The following is a 6,072-nucleotide window of genomic DNA, read 5'->3' as shown; positions in this document are numbered from 1 at the left end:
CAGATGGAACTACAGTATGTGCTATGTTAATATCTGAACAGAGCACAGGGGTCATATTTAAACACTGTTTAATCCTGTCATCCAACAGGCAGCAGTCCAAAGGCTGATGCAGGATAGAAGGGTTGTGAGAGCTCAAGGAGAGTGTTTTCTCTCTGTTCCCTGTTGCTCTCTTGTTCTCTGTCCCACTCAGTTTTTCTTTGTTGCTTTTTTCCCTCCTTCTCAGACTCCTTTCCTTTTCACTTCCCACATCTTACTCCCTCCCCCCTCCAGAATCTCCACAATCCACTTTGATTCACTTTCCCCCCACTGTTTTTTGCATGCTCCGTGCAACAGTTTATGCCTGTAAACATTTATTGTTTTCGTGATCCGACGCAGGTTTGTAATCACATTATCAGTCACACAGAACCTTCCGCTAAGCCTTTGTTATCAGCTGCCTGGCTGATATCAGATACATGCCACTCTCACTTCACAAGGGTATTATTACGTCACGTTTGTAACCATATGCAAATGCCGCTTTTCATCAAACAGCGTTAAAATGCTCATCCCTGAGGCAAGAGCTCTCCACATAATCTTAAAACAACGAATTGAATGTTGGGCGCTGCAAGAGGAATGCATTTTCATTATGGGCAGTAGGCAACACTGGGGCTCCAGCAGATCCACTCAAATATGATTTTGCACTCCGTGGGCCAACAATAACCTGAGGCTGTGTGGATGGAACCTCTGTATGAAATGAAAGCCGTGTTTGTTCCTGTGAGGTCCTCTCAATGGGATTGCGAGGAGGGTTCATATTATGGGGGAATAGATTTTCTCACAGGAATGTAATGAGGTCTGGCGTTCATGGAACGGTTGAGTGTCAAAATTAATTCATATTGAAAGCTGTGCGTTGTGTCATCATATATAGCCCACTAGACCTATTCCAGAGAATCAGTGTAGCCAGCTACAGTGTGTACAGTACAGTATGTGCTATACACGTGTATCTGTATTATCATAATCCATTTGGTTTACTCTCAGAGCACCGAGCTAATCACAATTTCAAGGTACATTTTAAACAATGCACTGTAAGCTTTCATAAGCATTCATGCTTTTCCAAATCGCTGTTATGGGACAGACACGGTTCCAAAGCCATTCTCAAGGGTAATTCATAGTCAGGAGACACGCCTACAGTATGCACAATCGCTTTTGCCTTGTCATACGACAATACAATTTTTCACTCAAACTTTTAAGAACATTTTTGTGGATACCTGCAAGGTTTCCGTCAATGGAGAGAAAGCATAGCCATTGCAATTTTTCATTTGAATTGTGTCTATGACAAGGTCTCTTTTTTATTTCTCTCAGGAGGAAATAGCCACTTTAAAATCCTTTCATCGTGGCTTGTATGGTGGAGGAGAATTTTAGATAAATGTCCATTTCAATGAAACAAAGCGGTGCGGTTCATACACTATAATATTTGTATGCCCACTGCTTGGCATAATGGCTGGCCATATTCATTAAGCATCACTGAATCTCAGCTATTTCACCTGAATGAAATACTTAGCAAGTATCCAGTGATGGCTCCCATAATATTCTAAGCACGTTTAAACGACCAATTATTTCCTCAACCAAAAGGCTACGCCGGTCAGTCAACTGGCTGAGTCAGCAGGCCATGTCTTTAAGACAATCTGCTGTTTCCTCCGTGAGAGATTATTCAAAATGTCCTGGGAGTGATTCTGATTGAACATCCAACAATGAGAAAACTGGAAATACTCGAATACATAACAACTAATAGACCTACAGTATAGACCATATTTACATGGCAACCATCTTCATACCCAGGTTTGGGAATGAATTAACTAATTTAGGACGGGAACCCCTATTTGTAACAAAACATTTCAAGAGGTTCTTGTTGCTACATGTACAATATATAGTATCATATCGTCACTGTCGGGAAGAAACCTTCTCTAAGTTTCAAATTTGCATGTTTTTTTTTTCTTTTCGTAAAGTAAAGCCCTGCTTCATCATACAAGACTGTGCACAAAACTAGTGAATTTCTTTGTGTTTTTAAAATTATAAATACAAAATGAAAAGGTTTTGGACACACACACACACACACACACACACACACACACACACACACACACACACACACACACACACACACACACACGGTTTCCACCCAACAACAACATTTACATTTTTTAATTAAATGGATTAAACATGCAAAATGGCCACCATGTTAATTCCCTCTGTAAGATAAGATCTTGTCATTGTTTTCACAATGACAATAAACTCCAAATATACACGCACTCCAAATAGCAGCATCATACACATAAAGATAAAGCAGCATTATACAATAAACTGTTCATAGGTCATGTCTCAGGTCATGATTATCCATAATCTGTAACGCAGAATATATACCATATTCACATGGCTCTATATCTCTGGCAAAGGGAGTGGAAATCCTGTAAACTGAAGTCACACTTATAGTGAGAAACATGAAGGTTTTCCTTTGGACTGAATTAATGAATAACATACAGTATGCTGAGAACCTCATCTCAGTAAGATAGCTCAGCCAGCCTGTCTGTTTTCCAGGAGAGAAAAAAATAATACTCAGCATGTAGTGGAATGCATTAAAGAAGCTATACTTTAGCCCTGCTAAAGTAGTTGAAAGCATTGTTGATATCCGAAGACCACCAGTGAGGCAAAAATGAAGCATGGCGATAACATGCTCATCCTCTAAATGCTGTCCCCTCAGGCAAGAGCCTTGTGCATAATTTAAAAAAGACTAAATGGACTGATGAGACAGCAAGGGGAGGACATTTTCATTACAAGCACCGTGAGAGCACCAGAGGCTCAGAGCTCCAGTGGATTCATTTGAATATGACTTGTACAATGTGTTGGCCAGAAATAATATCCTAAGGCTATTTGGAACTTGATGTGTAAACTGACATCTCTCTTTGCTCTTCCGTGTTCCTCTCACTGGACATGTGGGGAGCCTGCACATGGTGGGGAAATATTGTCGTACCAGATATTGCATGGGATATACTCTCAATTTATTGGCTTTTTTTGTTTGATTAGAATTATGTTTGAGATTATATGCAAAGTTCCAAATGTGCCAATTTCAGGAAAACCATTACAGTTTTCATTTACGATATTGACATTTGTGTTTTTGAAATGTTCTCCATCTGAAAACAAACAACAACTAAGATGGAAGCTGCCATCAATCAATCACTTTTTTCTTTTTCAAATTTCTTGTGCTGCAACCGAGGCAAAATCTCATGGAAATAGTGTGACATTCTGAGGGCAGAAGCAGGTACGGCGCAACTTTCTATAAGTGCACGGTAAGTTCCCTCAAGAGACAGACCTGGCTATCTACAGGAGCTGCCTCTTGACTCCTGCCCGGGCTTTCAGAGGATACAGTAATGCTTGATGAGATTTGGGAACTCCCCAGCCTAATCTCTGCAGAAGATTTCACCAGGCATGTTCGGAGGATACAAGGGCAGCGGGGAGCATTCTGCTTCTAAACATCTGCTAACTGGTTTTCTGTTTGGATGCTAGCGCTTTAGGGCTCAGCTACTGTACCTGAGGACTGAGTGTGCATGTTGCCTCCACCGGCAACAAGACCGCCGTGGCACAACACCCAGGGGCGTCACAAGGGGGGCAAAAGTGGGACTGAGTTACTAGGGCGGGCCCAAGGTGGAGGGGGCCTTAATTATTTCATACTTTAGCTATTGAAAAATAGCAGATCTACAAGCTCACAGCGTGGCACCGAGTGCCGCGCTGCGAGCTTGTAGATCTGCTATTTTTTAAAAGTCGTGAAACCGTGTGCAAATCTTTGAATATATGTATGAATTTTTTAAGCGAACATTTGTAACTCAAATTTTGATTCTGGGGGGGGGGGGGGGGGGGGGGGGGGGTCCCTGGAACTAAATATTTTGGGGGTCCTTCACATGAAGGACCCCCAAAGCACCACTGACTTAGAAACATAGGTTTTTCAAAAAACCTTAGAAGGATTTGAAATATTCAAAGACTTGCACTAATTTCACGGTTTTTCAAAAATAGCAGATCTACAAGCTCGCAGCATGGCACTGAGCTTGTATATCTGCTATTTTTCAATAGCTAAAGTACCCAGGGCCAAGAATTTGGTGTGACACCCCTGCTGGCACCACAACTGTGCCAATATCTCGATGTTGGCAGAGTATATTTCTGCGATATCTATCACTTTAAATACAGTTCAAGGAAAGAGGGGCTTGGGAAAAGATAGATGGGTGGGTTTTGATTAAAAATATTTCTACAACAAGATCTACTCCCTCCTGCACTGTACGTCTTGTCTGCAAGCCAAACCTCCAAACCATCCTCAAAGTGAGGGAACAGGAACTGGTAAACTTTACATCTTCCCCTCAGTGCTGACTAACAAGCGTTTTGGCCCTAATTAACCCAGTTATCTTTCCGCCTACTAAACTGTCAACAATATTTCTCATAGCATACGCCAGAGGTAAAAACCCAGCCTTTGTTTAATTATAAAATGATGACTGCCAGTTGCACTCATCCGGCTGTCGTATAAACAATCACAAAGGCTAAGCTTCCCACGGTGTTCTGGGAAAAGACATCAAAGACAAAATGGCACGGTGAAAGCATTAGCCTACACTTTATCACAGACACAACTCTGACACACACCACCCTACTGTGCGCACACGTATATGACAGTATAGTAACCTACAGTACAGTACTGTATATGCACCCCAAGGCTGTGTCCATGCACAGTGAAATTTGAGCAATATAATACTAGAAGCGATGTAATGTGTGTGCAGTGCTGCAGTAAAATCCTAAACTACAAAAGAAATGTACCAAAATGGATCCATTTACATGCTCAGAGTTAATAAAAATGATTTTACTGCGTGTGCAGAGGGATAGAAGGGCTAGTTCTTTGATGTCGGAATTGATATAATCTTGGAGATGTCCTTGTTCAAAGGAGAATCTGATGTAGGAGGTATATGCTGTAATTTTCTTTGACTTTCCAAGTCAGCTTTCTATACAAACATACCAGTTATAGCAGCACATGCAGGTAATGGCAGAGGCTGTGAAAAGTCCTAAAATACCTTCTAATCAATGGTAGAACAAAATAGCAGTTTTGAGTGCAGTTTGTCCATCATATCAAAGAAATAATTCTCCATCTCCATCCACTTGTAGCTTTTACTTTTACTTGTAGTGTTTCATTCAATAGGACCACAATGGAAACAAGTACCCAGGACTTTTTTTGTATTATCCTTTTAGCCTTAATGTCTGACTGTACGCCGTGCTGTTTTCATTTTTGACTAATTAAGTATTCAAACAATTAATCAATAACTCAAGAGCCGATATTGTCCCGGGCTTTGAGATGGTCTCATAACAACGGTTCATAAATTAAATCAGCCTTGTGCCCTTATCATTCAGTTGCAAAAAAAAAAAAAAAGCCTTTAATGCTTAAGAACACAAAACAGTTTCATAATGCCAGCCTGCCTCCACTACTCTTCTCACAAAGACACTTCTTTGGCATTGATTGATTGATTGAAGTTATTGGAAGTTTGGATAGGAAAAGGTACAGTTTCATGACAGTACAGGCTTATTTACATTGAGATCCTTTTTTAACTCATATAACATTGAATGACAGACAGATAGAACACAGTACTATTCCGAAAGAAAAATGTGATGCAAAGATAAGGTATTTACAATAGATGGGTCAGGGGGAGATAAGGTTCGGCTAAGTTTACTGTTACCAGTTTCAAGTAGCAGCCACCTGTAAGTGGCTTTTCAGTAGTGGTTTTAAAGGAAGTTAGGGATTTACACTCATTTAAGGCCTACGGTATGGCAAATCTGACCCTTTGTGTTATTAAACCAATTAAAAGTATTAACAAGAACGTGTTCAATACATTTTTCAACCACTTTCACCTAACAAAAATTAACAGATAGAAAGAAATAGCAGATCTATAAGCTCACAGCGCGTTGCATCTTGGCTATTTTAGTTACTTCGGTGTGACACATGCAGTATGATTAAGAGAAGGCATTAAATTACAAGGAAAAACATTATTCTATATGATTATATCCCATAATCATAGC

This window comes from Nannobrachium achirus (assembly GCF_963921795.1).
Source record: "Nannobrachium achirus genome assembly, chromosome: 1".
NCBI classification, from domain to species: Eukaryota; Metazoa; Chordata; class Actinopteri; order Myctophiformes; family Myctophidae; genus Nannobrachium; species Nannobrachium achirus.
This window is presented reverse-complemented; position numbering follows the sequence as displayed.